Raw genomic sequence first — 18,315 nt, forward strand, 5'->3', positions numbered from 1 at the left:
GGTATCTCTGAGTGGCTGCAGAATATTCTCAAGAGGGAGGGTGACCAGCACATTGGCACCAATGGCATAGGTAGAAAAGGGGAAGTGGTCCAGCGCTGTGAGGATAGGGAGGTAGAGAAGAGGCTAAAAAGCAAGACCTCCAAGGTAGTAATCTCTGGATTACTTCCAATGCCACATGCTAATCAAGTCAGGAACAGGATGATAGTACAGATGAATGAATGTCTGAGCAAGAACTCCAGGGAGCAAGGTTTCAAATCTCTGGACTATTAGGATTCCTTCTGGGGAAGTTATGATCTGTACAAAAAGGACAGGTTAAACCTGAGCTTGAGGGGACCAATATCCTTGCAGGCAGGTTTTCCGGAGCTGTTAGGGAGAATTTAAACTAATTTAGCTGGGGGTGGGAACTGGAGTGATAGGGCTGGAGATTGGGTAGTTGGTATAGAACTCATTGCATTGTGGAGTGACACTGAGGAAGGACAGGCAGATGATAGGACAAAATTACAGTCAGTAAGATGAGCTGAAATGTAGAACTGGGGCAAAATTGAAAAGGGTGATGAATACAGGACTGTAGGTATTATATTTGATTGCATGCAGTCTAAGGAATAATGTAGGTGATTTTGTAGTGCAGTTAGAATTGAGCAGGTATGACGTGGACGTCACTGAATTGTGGCTGAAAGGAGGTCATAACTGGAAGCTAAATACCCAAGGATACATAATGTGTTAAAAACACAGGCAGGTAGGCAGAGAATGTGGGGTGGCTCTGTTTGTAAAAATCAAATCAAATCCTTGGAAAAAAGTGGATCAGCAGCTATAGAATCCTTGTGGATACTATTGAGAAAGTACAAAGGGAAAATATCCTGATGGGAGTTATATACAAGCCTCCAAACAGTAGCCAGGATCTGGGATACAAGTTACAATGGGAGATGGAAAAGGAATGTCAAAAGGGAAGTGTTGTGATAAAATCAAGGGTAATTTCAATATGCATCTGGAAGACATTGGCTGTATGCCAGAGATTTGAGAGAGTTACAGGGCAGAAGTGAGTGTAGTTGCTATTATTAAGGAGAAGGTGCTTGGGAAGCTGAAAGGTCCAAAGGTAGATAAATCACACGGATCAGCTGGACTGATCCAGAATTCTGTAAGAGGTAGCTGAAGTGATTGTGGAGGCATTAATAATGTTCTTTCAGGAATCACTAGATCCTGGAATGGTCCTGGAGGAATGGAAAATTGTAAATACTCTAACCTTGTTCTTCTGATAGTGTTCACAGTCCAACTGGCACCAATTAACTCATTTGAAATAGCACATTCATTGTTTGATTCTTCTGGCCATCCTAAATGTAAAACATCTTTTAAATTGTAGCAAGAGATAGTAAACCCAAGTGAAGAGTAAGGTCTGGAATTGACTCAGACTCAAAATAAACAAGATGACACAAATGAAATCCAAAGACAAAATCCACAAACAGCAGCACTATAAATGGAATTCCTATAATTGAGCACTGAACACGCCGCACGAGGCCTTTAAGTACAGATTTTCCATGAAGGAATGTGGCAGGCAATAACTGGCAATTTGAGTCTCAAAGGGAACCATACTCCGGGAATTGGAGCGCTAAAACTTGGATGCCTGCTGCTGTTTAGTTGGGGTCATGAAAAAATAGGCAGACAATTCAGATGATCTGCTTCAAGAAAGAACTTGATTAGACAAGTTTGTGATTTTTAGTCATTTACAATTTAATGGTATAATTTTAATGTATTTATACAATGGATATTGGAATTTAGGCCAGGAATCAAGACACAACCTTTGTAAATCTATCAGAGATGCCAAGAGACAGTATCAGTCCAAAATCTCATCACCCACCAACTGTCAGTTGTGATAGAGCTTCCATGCTTTAAGAGGCTACCAAATTAAGTCCAGCAGCATCAAACTGAAAGAAATTTGGCATGTCTTTGTCGCCCTGTACAACTTTTTATTGATCCTACCGGGATGCATAACTGCCTGGTATGGCAACCGCTCTTCATGTGATCACATGAAACTGCAGAGAGCTTTGGACACAGATTAGCATGTCACAGAAACTATCCTCCCCTCCATGGACTCTACCGTGAACTCTCAGTGCATCAGTAAAGCAGTGCTTCTCTCCTCTCCCAATGGGCAAAATATAAAAAAGTCTAAAAATATAACATCAGGGTCAAGCACAGCTTATACTTTGCTGCTATAAGACTATTGAATGGTTTCCTAGTAAAATATGATGAGTTATTGACCTTACAATCTATCTCATTATGATCTTGCACCTTATTGTTTACCCGCACTGCCCTTTCTCTGCAGGCTGTTTTTATTATTCTTTTACCTTATTCTACCTCACTGTACTGTGCAATGATTTGATCTGAATGAACAGTATGCAACACACATTTTTCAATGTATTTTGGTGCAATGGAATATTGACAGCTCCGTTTTATTGGTAAATTTAATTGTAGGATAAATCTTTACCTACTTATAGAAGAATCTGGCAAATTATCTTAGTATAAAATACTTGAACTAAGTATTTTTCTTTCATGAGGTTTGAAAAAAAATCATTTCTGAGCAGTTCAGTATCATACAGAATCATTGATTAATTAAACAAAAACAAGCAGTTTGAAACTTTTCATGAAAATTAATATTAGGATATCAAGACTCTGGCAATCGTTTTGACAATTCCTAGCCTTTTCCCAGATTAATTAAATAGCTTCACTTACAGAGTAACATTGTAAGCTCTGTGAGTTCATAAAATGACTGTGATTGGTTAATTGTGCACTTCAGAATGTCATAAATATACTCCAGGTGGTTACACATCGTTTAAAAATTATTAATATATTAATATTAATAGATAATAATATACACAAAAACTGAAATTGAGGGGGGAGAGAAGGAGGGAGGGTGGAGGGAGTGTAAGAGAGGGAGGGAGAGGAGGAGAGAGAGAGAGGGGGGGAGGGAAAGGAGGGGGGAGAGAAAGAAAGAAATAAATTGGTAATTTGTTATAAACAAGGCTTGTGGAGACTTGTCGTCAAAAGGAATGGACTGACCAGTTCAAAGGAATGCAGAATCTGATTGATACTTCACGGCTGCTGCCAATACAGCTTATCCAGAAAGAAGCATGCTAAAGCAAGTCCATTAGTTATTTTTAAGTGGAAACCTCACTTCAGCAAAGTGCTTGCAGCAACGCTGGGTGTTGTTGCCAATAAAACAATTCCTGCTTTGGAGGCATTCATAGAATTGCTTTAATAGTTAATGACAATCCATGCCTAAGCACTTTACGAACAGTAAAACATATACCCATTAAAAATAATTCAGAATTGTTAAAACCAGTTTAAATAAATTATAAAACCATGATTATCTGCTGTTCAGAAGAATCTGAGCTGCACTACTTGAAAGGGAAGTATTTCTAAGGCCTAAAACTGTATGCACTTCAATGGATTTAGTCTAACCACCTCTTGAATAAAAGGTAGAAAAAATATTTCCCTCTATTTTCCAGATCACTAATTGATGCACCATCAATAACTCTCCGAGACGTGAGGCGATATAGCGGCTTTTATTGGCTGGAAGAAAGAACAAGCAGCAATTGACCACCACACTGCATCCTGGACTCTGAGACCGGGGCGGAGTCCCCAATCGCCTTTATACTGGGGTCTGTGGGAGGAGCCACAGGAGCAGTCAGCAGGGGGCGTGTCCAGACAGGTATATGTAGTTCACCACACTAATATAAATGCTCAATTCCCTTAATGTTTTTGATATGTAGCTGGCCACAATAATTTAATAATCTTTGAAACTAGCTTTCATCATTTAACGATCATTAAGATCTATCCTGTTTGATACAAAATGAGTGGAACCTGATCACCTCTGCTAAAATCCACTGATTCAGTCACTAATTAATCTGTAAATGAGGTTATATGCTCCCATCTTCATAAATTACCATGGCACCTATCATTGTGACATTAGCAAATCTGATTCTCTGTTTTGTTAATGAAACACCTTCCAATTTATGAGTAAATATGAAGAATAGCACTTAGAGTCATAGAGAAGTACAGCACAGAACCAAGCTCTTTGGCCCATCTAGTCCATGCCTAAACCCTTTAAACTATCTACTCCCATTACCTTGCACCAGGTCCAGAGTGCTTCATATCCCTACAATCCATGTACTTATTCAAACTTCTCTTAAACATTAAGATTGAGCTCACATGCATCACTTGTGCTGGCAGCTCAATCCACACTCTCACAACCCTCTGAGCGAAGAAGCTTCCGCTCATGTTCCCTTTAAACCTCACTTTTCACCCTTAACCCATGACCTCTGGTCATAATCCCACTCAACCTCAATGGGAAAAGCCTCCTTGCATTTGCACTGTCTATACCCCTCATAATTTTTCATACCTCTATCAAATCTCCTCTCAATCTTTTCATGTTTCCAAAGAATACAGTCCGAACCTACTCAATCTTCCCTTCTATCTTATGTCTTCCAGACCCAGCAACTTCCTTGTAAATTTTCTCTGCACTGTGACCATGCCTTTGCTGTTGCAGCCCCTAGACTGTGGAAAAGCATTCCCCTCCCTATCAGATCAGCCCCCTCCATTGACTCTTTTAAGTCCAGGCTCAAAACTTACCCTTATTCCCTAGCGTTTGAATCTTCCTGATGTGGCTGATTTTTGCCTTGGGCCTAGGCTCATGCACTGTTTATTTTGTGCCTATAAGCTGAGTGCCTTGTTGTTTATATCTATGTTTCTTGTATTTGTGATTTTAGCTACCTGTTACGGTTTGTACAGCACTTCGGTCAATGTGGGTTGTTTTTAAATGTGGTCTTTAGATAAATTTGACTTGACTTGACTTTCAACCTTGTTTATAGCTTTCCCGTAGGCAGATGACCAAAACTGTACACAATACTTCTCGTTAGGGCTCTATACAACTTCAACATAATATCCCATCTTTGGTACTCCGTACGTTGATTTATGAAGGCCTTGTGAGTAGCATTGATCCTTGTGGGGTACCATTAGCCATCTCTTTCCTAAATTAAACACAGAATCTTGTTTCTACATTCAGTCTTCTACAATAACTCATCAGTTTATCTTCAATGAAATGAGAATTAATTCTTACAAATGTCACAGATGAAATTGGTCAAAACTGACCTTTTCTGAGGGACTGCAAGTCATCAGAAGAACCAGAATGGTTTCCAAATGTATTGATTGTCTTTAATCAGTACATACATTTTTTACTGTACCATTGGTAACAAACTCAGAAATTAATCACTGTTCAACAAGAGTACAAAGAGCAGCTGAACTTGAAAATGATGTGCTAATCTGGTGAAGCTGCAGAACTATGTGTGCTTTAAGTAACAGAAGCAAATTGCTGCATAAAGACTTAAATGATGTCAAAACCAATGAATCAAATCAAAGACTGGCAACCCTACTAATTCCAGTCTGTGATAACACAGCAATATTCGTCACGTTCATCCACAATATCATTTATTATCATTGATACTTGTTGTTTTGCAGCAGTAGTACAATGCAAGGCATAAAGAACTACTATAAGTTACAACAATAAATAAATAAATGCTGCCTATGAATAAATAAAATGTGCAAAAGTGGAGTGGCAACATAGTTTCATAAGGCTCATTGGACTATTCAGAAATCTGATGACAGAGAGAAAGAAGCTGTTTCGAAAAACTGAGCGTGGACCTTCAAGTTCCTGTATAATGTGTAAGGCTGAGGAATGTGTCCAGCAGTGCAGATTATATTAAAACAGAAAAAAAAAGAATCAGACTGATGATAATAGACAGAATTGACAAGCTCAGATACAAATAGAAAAAGAGCATGTTGTCTAATAATTGGAGAATTCCACATTTAGTCCTGCATGCTGCAACATGCAGAGGTTGAAGCTGTATTCATCAAGCTGGCACTGATTCATCTTTGGTGACAAGAAAAATTAAATACACTATTAACCCAACATCAGCGGTTTCTAAGTTTGCCAGAAATAGCAAATCTAAGGATTGGAAGCATTTTAGAACTCTACAAAGGGGGAAGACAAGAAATCAATTAAGAAAGGCAAGGAAGAATAGGAGTGGAAACTGGCAAGAAGCATACAACAGATTGTACTCATTATGATAGGTATGGAAAAGGAGAAGACTAGTCAGGACATATATGGAAACTTAACTACAGACAGATGAGTGAGCAAATGGCAGAGAAATTGAACAGTTACATTGCACCTGCCTTCAGAAACAAAGATATGCAAAACTCCTAACAGATATAAACAAAGATTCTATTGAGAATGAAAATAACTTGGTCAAACAATTCAATCTATAGGTGTGATCTATTGAAAGCTGATAGAGTCTGAAGACCTGATGATTTACATCCCAGAATTAAGAAAGAAGTGGGGTTAGGGACAGTGGATACTTTAAATGTTCCTTTTACAAATGTGATCCAAATATTTTGAGGGAAAACAGGGAGCTACTGGCCTAATGTCAGTCATAGGAAAAATGTGAAAATCTATAATGAAAGATGTAACAAAACACCAGTAGGAAAAGAAAAATATTCAATTGAATAAAGATGCCCTGGATTTATAAAAAGAAAACTATGTTTGATTGACCCTTGGTGATCTTTGTGAATGTGGCCACTAAACTAAAAGAAAGGGAAATGGTGGATTTCTGGAGGCTGTTTAATGAGTTAAGAGCACATGAAATTTAGGGTTATGTGTAGGCAAAGATTAAGATAAACGTATTGGAGAAAATGCAAAACCTGGGAATAACCAAAACCTTGATGGGATGAGACTAAAGGGATAGCACTATTCTTGGACCCAGATATTAACAATTTGACTGAAGAGACAAAATGTCATATTAAAGTCTGCTGTAAATACTGAACACTAAAAAGATCCTCAAATGAAATTGATAAGCTGAATGAATGTGTGAGTAAATAACAGATGGAATATAATGTGGAAAGAATATGAGATCATTTATTTTGGTGCCTATAAAAGCAAAACAGAATATTAAATGGTGAAAGATTGGGTAGTATTGCTGTTCAAAGGGATTTGGGTGTACTTGTACATTTGTCACTAAAAATCATCATGATGCAATTAGAAGAACAAAAGGCATGTTAGTCTTCATTGTGGGAGAGGGGATTATTTATTCAGTGTTGGCAGATGAAGCCGAACCAAACTTGAGAACATTTGGATAAGCACATTTGTACAGGAGTATTAACTAGTTATATTGAGAATTAGGAGATGAGGGCGGAAGGAGACTAGATGCGTGGGAACCATAAGTAATTGTAGGGGTTTGAAAAGAATAAAGGGCAATGTGCAGGGTGAAGGGAACAACATAGGGTTAATGGAGGGGGCTAAAATGGTTACCTGTCTATCTGTTAGGCTCAATCAGTACGCTTGTCTCAAATGTATATAAAAATCAGAGCATTATGATGATCTGATAAACATGGAGGTTTTTCCTTACTTGTTCATATTGATTGAATAATGATTTGTTGTATCTGTATATCTGATCATCATAAACGTTCTTACCACTCAACCAACAGATATTGACCAGCTCTAATAGCAGTAACATAAACATGAGCAATTGAGAATGAACAACATTATTTTTATTGAATTCCTCACAAACTTGGAATTGTCACATAAGGAATGTGGCTATAAGTGCCAACCAGAGACTTTGTTTTGTACAGTAAGGATCTCACCATTGACTTTTCAACACCTTTCTGCAGATGAAAGCAGAAGTAAGGGGAGTAATGAAATCGTTCCACTTATCTGGATAAGTACAGCTGGAGTAACATTCAGAATGCTTGCCATCATTCAGACAATGCAATCCACTTAATTAAAAAAACCCGACGTCCAGCTTAAGACATTAATTCTCTCAACAATTAATGCACTTTGGCTGCCACGTGTGACATCCACAAGATAATATCACCATCTCACCAAAGATGGTATTAATAGCACTACACAAGTGAAATAACACTTCAGATAAAAATGGAAGTAGGGGGGTTCACCTCTACACACTTGGATATGTACACTCAGTGGCCACTTATTAGGGACACCCGTTCATTGATGCATATATCTGATCAGCCAATCATGTAGCAGCAACTCAATGCGTGACAATCATGTATTCATGCTTGAGAGTTTGGTTGTTCTTCATTTGCATTAGAATGGGGAAGAAATGTGATCTAAGTGACTTTGACCATGGAATGATTGCTCCTGCCAGACGGGGTAGTTTGACTATCTCACAATCTGCCAATCTCCATGTGCTTTCATGCATAACAATTGTTTATTTTTTCTTATTTACCTTCTAATATTTGTATAGCTGTGCACTTGTAATGCTACTGTAATTTCCTCTGAGCTCAATAAGTTATCTATCTATCTAGAATTTATGGAGAATAGTGAATAAAACAGAAAACATCCTGCGAGCAGCAATTCTGTGGGCCAAATGCCTTACTAATGAGAAAGGTCAGAGGAGAATGGTCAGACTGGTTCAAGCTGACAGGAAGGTGACAGTAACTCAAACAACAGTGGTGTGCAGAAAAACACCTCTGAACACACTACATGTCGAACCTTGAAGTGGATAGGCTACAGCAATAGAAGACCATGAGCATACAGAAATAGTACCTCCTGTCCCTAATGAAATGGCCACTGACTGTATTTCTGTCCCATTATTGCTAATGCAAAATCTTGAATTTCATTATCAAGCAGAACTGTGAGACACCTTCACCAAATGTTCACATCATTTTCTTAAGGGTACAAGGTAAACATTGGCCTTGTCAGTCATTACCACATTCCAAAAATCAATAGAAAATTTACTGTTAATGCTCTCTTTATCCTCAGTTGTACAGTCCAACTATTTCCCTACAGCACATTGTGTTCACTTTGAACCTTTAAAAAAATTTAATATACTTGAGTTCTGTCTTCATATCCGTAATTTCTCCACTTAGATAATTTACTAACAGATTTGTAACTTTCCATTTTCTTTCTCACTTAAATATTGTAATTTAGAGCCTCTATGGTACAAGTTATTTTGCAAAATTTTGAAAAACATAAACATCTGTTGTTTTTGAAGTGAATGAAATGGTATGATTATGGGAAGGTAAAACATACAAAGTGAACCTGTAGAGGAATAATAGATTGTTTTCTTTCTTTTTATTGAATTACACTGATTACTAATTTCCCTTTGCATTATTGCATTTCATTTAAATGATTCATGAAATAAACACATGGAATCAAAATAGGTTTTTATTACAGATGGCAGATAACCAAGCAATCAAGGACTTCTGAAGAATTCCATTCATTGTTGTAATGTGCATCTGACAATTATTGATAAAGTAGGACTTTAATAAGTCATGAATTCATGATCATTACTTTACTTATCATTGACAAAATGACAAAAATTAGGAAAATTAGGCACATATGATTATAAAAATGAATGCTTCAACTTCAGAAAATTAATTTCTGTTGCACTATCCTTTAAAATAGTACAAACAAAAAGCTTAAAACATCTTTGCACTGCAAACAAGCTTTTCAGTGTTAATCATTAAATGAACCTTAAATGTTATGAATGCATGACTGATTGAACTTGGTCCTCAAAACACATTCTGTTAACTTCAAACTTCTTAAAAAGCTTTTCATATGTGATTGAGTTCTCGCAAGAAGAAGGTATTTGTTACATATGGATTTAGTTTTTTTCCAAAAAAATTAAATCCCTAAATTATTTCTAATTATTGGAAGTAGTCTGGAAAGTGCTGGTGCCTTTCTGCATGCCGGTTGATATTTTCATGCCAAATCTTAAATGTGGAGAGTGACGGAATGGGACTTCACATGGGTAAGCTATTTCATAGCATTAAGAAATTAAGAATGTAGCCAGTTATCTATGTAGATGTACTTAATGCACCGAAGTATTTTCACCTGGAATATTTCTCCTTTTCTATATTGCGCTTTCATTTAAATGGTTCATTAAGTAAACACATTGAGTCAACACATTGAACCATTTTTATGGTAGACTGTAGATGAAAGAAGAAATCCAGGACATCCATGAAGTATTCTATTCACTGTTGTAAATACACATTAGACAATTACTGAAAAAGTAATTACCTTAATAGGTACTGAATATCTTTCTTAAACACTTCTTGAAAATTTATTGTAATGTGTCCTTAAAAAGCTGCAAGCTCTCACTGAAATCTGTGTTGAGGAGGAGAATGAAAATGAAATCAAGCCTCAATAAAATCTTTCTTGTCTTAGCTTTTGAATATTATTGTATTGCATGATGTACTGTAAGGTGCAGTCTTCAACCTTATTTAACTAAGTTCATGATTGTATTGTTGTTGCCATGGAGAACTGGTCTTCAGTTCAGGTCTTTTGTTTGAAGATGAGGTAGGTGACAGCATTAGGCTACTGTGTGTTTTCAGAAGCTAGCTAAAATACAACCTAGGAAAAACCCTATCTTCATGAATGCCACTTTGACTGGTTTGCATATGACAAAGCAAACCTTCTCAGTGGAAAGACAGTGGTAAATGTTTCATTTGTTGAGGTAAACAAAGAATGATTTATATCTGTGTTAAAATCTGAACAATTTTCTTTTAATTCATAATATTCAATATTGCTGAATTCTGCTTTTAAATTATTTAAATTTCAATTTACTTATTTATTGAGTTAAAGTGCAGAATAGGCCCCTCTGACCTCTTGAGCTGCATGGCCAACAATCCCTCGATTTAATTTCAGCCTAATCACGGACAATTTACAATGATCAATTAACCTACCAACCAGCATGTCTTTGGACTGCGGGAGGAAACAGGAACACTCAGAGGAAACATACACAATCATGGGGGAAGCATACAAACTCCTTACAGCCAGTGGCGGGAATTGAACTTGTGTCTATATTTTTACCCTTCCTATTTACTTATCAATAATTTCATGCTTTTCACCTTCTTCTGAAATCAATAATAGTTCCATTTGGTAAGGGTTTGCTACTTCAGTGCTATTCATTAATTACTAAACCTTGAACATAAATAAAAGTTATTGGACTCTGAGGATCCTCTTAATGCTACCTAACCATGTTTTTAACCAGATCTGGAAACTAATTTCAGAATGCTGTTTTATTTTTTAACAAACTTCCTGAACACAACTGAACACTTCTTGATGTCAGAGCCTTTTGTAACATGGCATGAATTTAGTGTTAGGCCACAAGGGATAATACCACTCCCTAAATGGAAAATTGGAAATTTGCAAGAGTATTGGACCCCTAGTCCTTTGGCTCATTGTTGCTGAGCAACTTTAGAAAAACTTTGATTTCTTCCAACACAATCAAATTAGGAAGCCAGCTAGGTATACAAGGCACTTCCTTGAAGCCTGGGTGCTCTACTTTCTTCTGAAAAAGAACATTTCAGCCTTCAGATTGCTGGGTCCTACTCCAACACCCTCTCCCTCTTTTTACCTGGTCTAAGATGCAAGTGTATCTACTCAGCCCGCCAGTTCTCTCAATGTTCTCACTGGAGTTTAGAAGAATGAGGGAGGCTCTTATTGAAATTAATGAATATTGAAAGGCCTAGATAGATGAGATACACAAATGTTTCCAATACTGGGATACTTCAGGACCAGATGACACAGCCTCCGAATGAAAAGACTTTTCTTTAGAACAGCGATGAAGAGGAATTTTTCTAGGACCAGAGGGCACAGCCTCAGAATAGAAGGACGCAACTTTAGAACAGGAATGAAGAAAAATTCCTTTAACCAGGTGAAACTGTAGAATTCATTGCCATAGACTGCTGAGCACCCACCACCTACTCCCATAGCCTCATGTAATACTGACTGGGGAGGGGGGCTAAGTAGGTGCTACACCTTGCGCAAGGCTGACCTGCAGACTGGCGGGGGAAGGAGTCCTTTGGTAGAGATGTACATATCTCCACCATGTCATTTGTATTACAAGATCAAAAATAACTGGTTATTTTTGTAAGTTCATCTTTAAGTTAATTTGTTAGCTTTTTCTAAGATTAATAGCATTCAAAACAACATCTGCTGCTGTCTATCCAAAGAAAGATACTTGACTGAAAATTATTTGCCTGGCTTACAGCTAGCAGTGATCTTCTGGATTTTCCCAAGTGGACCAACTGTCCACATCTACCACTTACATTCCTCATTCCTTCTTATTTACCTTCTCCCAAACCAGAAAGTCAGTCCAGATGGTCCTAGAACTGAAGAGTGTTAGGGACCCAAAGATGTTGAAGGCTTTTTCTGCTTTTCAACATTTGAAGTAATGTACATCATGCATCACCATTTTGGAGCAAAGCTAGTAGAAACTAGGTTACAAAATTCCATTGCGTGTAAGCCATACCATTTGATTTCCAAAGCAGTGCTTAATTGGTAGAGGCACATTTAAAGGGACTCACTCCGAGTGTTGCAGAGAATTATGGAGTGAGTACTCAGTCTGCTCCACTTTTTCACAGAGACCCTCATGTTCCAGTGTCGTTTCAACACAGTGAAATTTCTTACAATGTGATGATCCTATTGCACTTAGAATGAGACCTAGCACCATTGGCATCATTGGCAAAGTTGTATACCTCAAGGGAGGAGGTCAAGAAGTGTTCAAGTTAGAAGAACCTATCCCCACAGATTACCTTGACCTAAAAGCTATCTGCTAAAGAAACTCAATAGGTGAGGCAGCATCTGTAGAAGCAAAAGGGTAGTCAACATTTTGATTTGAGACACTGTGTAAGTGCTGAGGCAGAGAATGTTGACTATCCTTGTATCTACAGATACTGCTTGGCCTGCTGAGATCATCTTGCATTTTCCAGGATCTCATGTCTCTTATGCCTCCATTGTACTCCCATGATCATTTTGAAGACCAATAGCCCCATAGAGTGAGTTATCCATGGCAGGGGTAATCAAGGACATTTTCAACCTCTCACTGCTATGGGTGGAAGTTCCTACTTGCTTCAAAAAGGCAACAATTATACCAGGGCCCAAGAAGAATAATTTGAGCAGCCTTAATGACTATCGCCCAGTAGCACTCACATCTACAGTGATGAAATGCTTTGAGAGGTTGGTCCTGACTAGATTGAGCTCCTGCCTCAGCAAGGACCTGGACTCGTTGCAACTTGCCTGTCACCACATTAGGTCAACAGCAGGTGGAATCTCAATGGAACACACACCAATCACAACGTAAGACAAAGGAACACATACCAATCCTCATAGAGGGATCAGAAGTGGAGAGAGCGAGCAGTTTCAAGTTCCTGAGTGTCAAGATCTCTGAGAATCTAACCTGGTCCCAACATACCGATGCAGTCATAAGGAAGGCAAGACAGTGGCAATACTTTATTTGTCAAAAAATACCCTCAAAAACTTATATGGATGTACTGTGGAGAGCATTCTGACAGGCTGCATCACTGTCTAGTATGGGGGTGAAGGGGCTACTGCACAGGACCGAAAGAAGCTGCATAGGGTTATAAATTTAGTTAGCTCCATCTCGGGTACTAGCCTAAAAAGTACCCAGGACATCTTCAGGGAGCGGTGTCTCAGAAAGGTAGCAAAAATTATTAAGGACCTCCAGCACCCAGGGCATGCCTTTTTCTCAGTGTTACCATCAGGTAGAATGTACAGAAGCCTGAAGGCACAGTGATTCAGGAACAGCTTCTTCCTCTCTGCCATCCGATTCCTAAATGAACATTGAACCCTTGGACACGAAGTAGTCCAAAAATATAAAAATATATAGTATTTCTGTTTTTTGTACAGTTTTTAATCTATTCAATATATGTATACTGTATAAAGTATACTGAATAAGATTTAATTATTATTATTATTATTTTCTATATTATGTATTGCTGAGAACTGCTGCTGCTAAGGTAACGAATTTCACGTCACATGCCAGTGATAATAAACCTGATTCTGATTCAATCAACATAGAGATATGTGACATTGTGAGGGCAACCCATACCCACTGCTTACACTACTCAGCCCTCAGGTATCATGCTGACCGCTGTACACAACATTATACCCTCATACTCTTTTCGGGTGGCTGACGCTGACCTGTTTACTCTCCCTGCATCATTAATGAACTATCTGGTGTACTATATTCCAGGAAAAGGAATTTACTCTACCTTTCCTTCACTAGTATGAGGCAGGGCATCGATCTTGCAGTATTCAAGGCATACAAAAAAGCTGGATGAACTCAACAGGTTGGGCAGCATCCAGCTGAGTTCATCCCCCAGCTTTTTTATACGTCTTGATTTAACCACAGCATCTGCAGTGCACTTTGTGTTTAGATCTTCCAGTATTGCTGTTTTCTCTAAAGTTCATGTAGCTCCTTTGCCCCCCTTCAGAACCCAGATTTCTTCACCACTCCTGAGGTTTAATAATACCTCAATAATGGAGAATGTTCGACATCATGTTTCAAGATGTTGCTTACAATCTTAAGGAATCCACTTTGCCAACCTTCTTCCTGTACTTGTGTAACTGGGGCTCCATTTGATTAGTCAAGGATGATTTCCTTTTAATAAATCCATTATAATAGATCAATTGTACTTTTATTTTATATATATCTTGATATCGCATAATAAAAATAGGCAAATGGTATATTAACCTTAGTTGTTTGAGAAATTTCAGATCAAGAGTAAAGCTTTCTTACTAAACTAAGTAAGTCACCAGTGAGGCTGCACCTGCAGTATTGTAAACAGTATTGATGGGCCTTCCCAAAAGTAGATAAACTTACTATAAATATAACGTGACAAAACTGGTCCCTAGGATGACAGGTTTTCAATATGAGGACACATTAAGTAAGTTAGGCCTCTATCCTTTACTGTTTAGAGGACTGAGAGATGGCCTTATTAAAATTCTTAGAGGGCATGACAGGATAAATACAGGGGAATATTTTCCCTGGCCGAGGAGTCTAGATCAATCACGGGCTATTTAGAAAAGAAATGAGAAAAATTGCCTTCATTATTCCTGGTGGGTGAATCTTTGAAATTCTCTATTCTGAAAGGCTGTGGAGTCTTGATAAATAATTACATTTGAAACGGAGATTGGTGGATTTCTGGATACGAGGAGAATGAAAGATTAAAGATCTAAAGATTAGCTCTATTTGTCACATATGCATCAAAACATCATAACAAACAGTGAAATGCATCATTTGCGTCAGCTGCCAACATAGTCTGAGGATGTGATGGGAGTCTCAACTGATAAAGGGATGTGACAAAATATTCCTGGGCTATGGCTAATATTCCCTTCAGCTGTAGTGAACATCACACATTTAAACTACTGAAATACTGTATCATTGTAAGAGGATAACTGATCAAGATTGCTCAAAGCTGCACATGGCAGGAAGGGATTTTATAATCATGTAACATTATTGTGTCCTTGATCAGAGACTAGCTCTAGAAATACAGACGCAAGTAAATAGATTTTATTCTCACAAGTGTTCCATTATGCAAGTGTCTGGTGCATTGGTTCCTCCAAAAGAATTATCATCAGACTATTTTGACATTGATCCATATCACCATCCAGCAAGGAATGAATATTGCCTTATAGAGTTTAACTAGCTGTTGTCACCATCAAGAATTTTTAGCTTTATAACTCAGCAATCAGACCCGAGAACATGCCTTGCTGGAGATCTGTATCGTAATAATTTACCATTGACAAATTAATGCTAATAAGGTGCCACTTGGGATTCCTTCAAAGTAGTTGCTTAAGTTAAGGTTAACTATAAATATAATAGGCACCTGTTAATTCATTTATCTATTCAAGGCTGTTCTGCATACCAGTAAGTACAGCACTGAACAGTGAAAAAAAGGCCTTGGGACCGGATTCCTCTCTGTTTGGTGTCATTCTCATTATTGGTATCTCTGCAGATCATCATTTGGAACCAAAAGAAAAACCAATGTGTTGGAGGAAATCAGTGGACCAGTCAGCATCTGATGCAGGCAATTGACTCAAAATGTCAACTATTACGTTGCTGCCTGATCCACTGAGTTCCTCTACCAGCTGATTTTTGCTGCCTCAGATCCAAGCATCTCAAACCCCTGTGTCAACATTCAAGACAACTGAACTCCATACTAGACAAATCAAAAGTAAAACCACCCTTAACATGGAAGACCCTTATTTTTCCTCAACAATCCCTCATGTGAGAGGAAACATCCTCTGAACATCTATCCTATCAAGATGGCACAAAACCGTAAACATTTATACAAGTCGCATATCCTTGTTCTGAACTCCAATATCTACAAGCCTATCAAGGTCCAGCTTCTACAGTTGATACAAGGATGAAGGTCTGCACACTTGAGCCAAAGTAAAATGGATTCCTAGCATAATATCAACATTGTAATAATATGTAGATAAATACCTGGCAGTCACTTAATTAGGTATCTCCTGTACTTACTAAGTGGCCACTAAGGGTATGCTCATGGTCTTCTGCTGCTGTAGTCCATCGACTTCAAGGTTTGACATGTACATTCAGAGATGATCTTCTGCACACAACTATTGTAATGTGTGGATATTTGAGTTACAGTTGGCTTCTTGTCAGCTTGAACCAGTCTGGCCCTTTTCCTCTGACCCCTCTCATTATCAAGGCATATTTGCCCGCAGAACTGCTGCTCGCTGAATGTTTTTTTTTGTTTTTCACACCATTCTCTGTAGACTCCAGAGCAGGGGTTTCCAACTATTTTTATGCTATGGACCGATACCAGTAAGCAAGGAGTCCATGGACTCCAGATTGAGAACCGCTGCTCCAGAGATTGTTGTGGATGAAAATCCCAGGGGATTAGCAGTTTCTGAGATACTCAAACCACACTGCCTGGCACCAACAACCATTCCATGGTCAAAGTGACCCGGATTACATTTCTTCCACATTCTGATGTTTGGTCTGAATAACAAGTGAATCTCTTGACCATGTCTGAATGCATTGAGTTGCTGTCATATGTTTGAATGATTGGATAGTTGCTTTAATGAGCAGGTGTATAGGTGTATGTGGCCTCTGAGTCTATTTAAACACTGAGAATCCTTTATAGCTGCAGCTCCTGACAAACTGCATCATGGCTCTGGAACTGAACATGGATTCACGTGGAGTATCCGTTTTCTGAGAATGTTGTGGATAACACATTCAGTGAGTCAATCACACTCAAGTTTAAGGACCTAGGGAAAGAAAGGTGATCAAAAGGCATATGCAGTAGCAGGAAGGTAGGGCAGGAAATACATCTTTCTCCAAAACAGATATAACTCTTTGGATACTGTTGAGGGAGATGGCTCATCAGGGAAGGCAGCAGCAGCCAAGATCATAAGTGGCTCTGCTGCAGTGGAGGGCAAGGAAAAGAGCATCAGAGCTATTGTTATAGGGAATTCCGTGGCAAGAGGAACAGAAAATAGCTTTTGTGGCCACAAAATGGGATTCACGGTTGCTCTGTTGTCTCCCAGATGCAAGGGTTAGTGACGTCTCAGAATGGCTGCTGGGCATTCGGGAAGGGGAAGCTGAATAGGCAGTTGTTATGGTGCATGCAGGTACCAACAATATAGGAAGAAAATGGAAGGGGCCCTTCAAGCCAAATTTAGGGAGCTAGGAGAGAAATTGAAAAGGAGGACCTCAAAAGAAATGATTTCCAGATTGCTACTGATGCCAGAGTAGAAATAGCAGAATAGTTAAGATGAATATGTGGCTTCTGCAGTGGTACAGGAGGGAGCAATGCAGTTTCTTAAGGCATTGGAACCTGTTCTGGGGAGGTGAACCAGTACAAAGTGATAGTCTATTCCTGGGCAGGACTGGGATCAATATCGCAGGGTGATTGCTTGCTAGTGCTGTTGAGCAAAGAATATGCTAGTTGGTTGGGAATCCAGGCAGGGAAGCAATGAAAAAAAACAAAAGTTAGAAAAAGTCAGAGTGGTGTACAGAAAAGTCAAATGCAATGGACACAAAGGTCACTAGATTCAAAAAGCTCAATGAATTTGAGGGTACTTTATCTGAATTAGCAAAGTCCTGGGCCTAAAGGTAGACATGTTCCCGGGTGCTGATGGGATACATCTCAGTGAACTGAAAAAATGGCAGAAGTTATAGTAGACTATTTATGATAATTTAACTAAATTGACTGGGCTTTGGGAAGATCCCGGCAGATTGGAAGACAGTGAATATCATGTTATTGTTTTAAAAAATGGATGTAGATGAAAGGCGGGTAAATATAGGCCAATTAGCTTAGCATCTGTAGCTGGAAAATGCTAGAAGCTACCCTTAAGACCACAAGACACAGGAGAAGAATTAGGTCATTCAGTTCCTCAAGTCTGCTGCACCTTTTCCTCGTGGCTGATTTATTATCTGTCTCAAACCTATTTTCTTGCTTTCTCCTTGTAACCTT

At 38.5% G+C, this 18,315-nt stretch overlaps 1 protein-coding gene across 4 annotated transcripts in view; it reads left to right on the top strand.

Moving 5' to 3' along the window:
* c22h10orf90 (chromosome 22 C10orf90 homolog) overlaps window positions 1–18,315 on the top strand; it is a 282,594-nt gene that overhangs the window by 82,727 nt on the left and 181,552 nt on the right. For 2 of the 4 annotated variants that reach the window (XM_059947699.1, XM_059947700.1), the window contains one exon: window positions 3,501–3,703. The gene's annotated coding sequence lies outside the window, so the exon portion shown is untranslated. Of the gene's footprint in view, window positions 1–3,500; window positions 3,704–9,576; window positions 9,816–18,315 lie in introns of those variants that run through there. The other 2 variants (XM_059947698.1, XM_059947701.1) reach the window with 2 other exon arrangements.

Source organism: Hypanus sabinus, chromosome 22 (genome assembly GCF_030144855.1).
Source record: "Hypanus sabinus isolate sHypSab1 chromosome 22, sHypSab1.hap1, whole genome shotgun sequence".
NCBI lineage: Eukaryota > Metazoa > Chordata > Chondrichthyes > Myliobatiformes > Dasyatidae > Hypanus > Hypanus sabinus.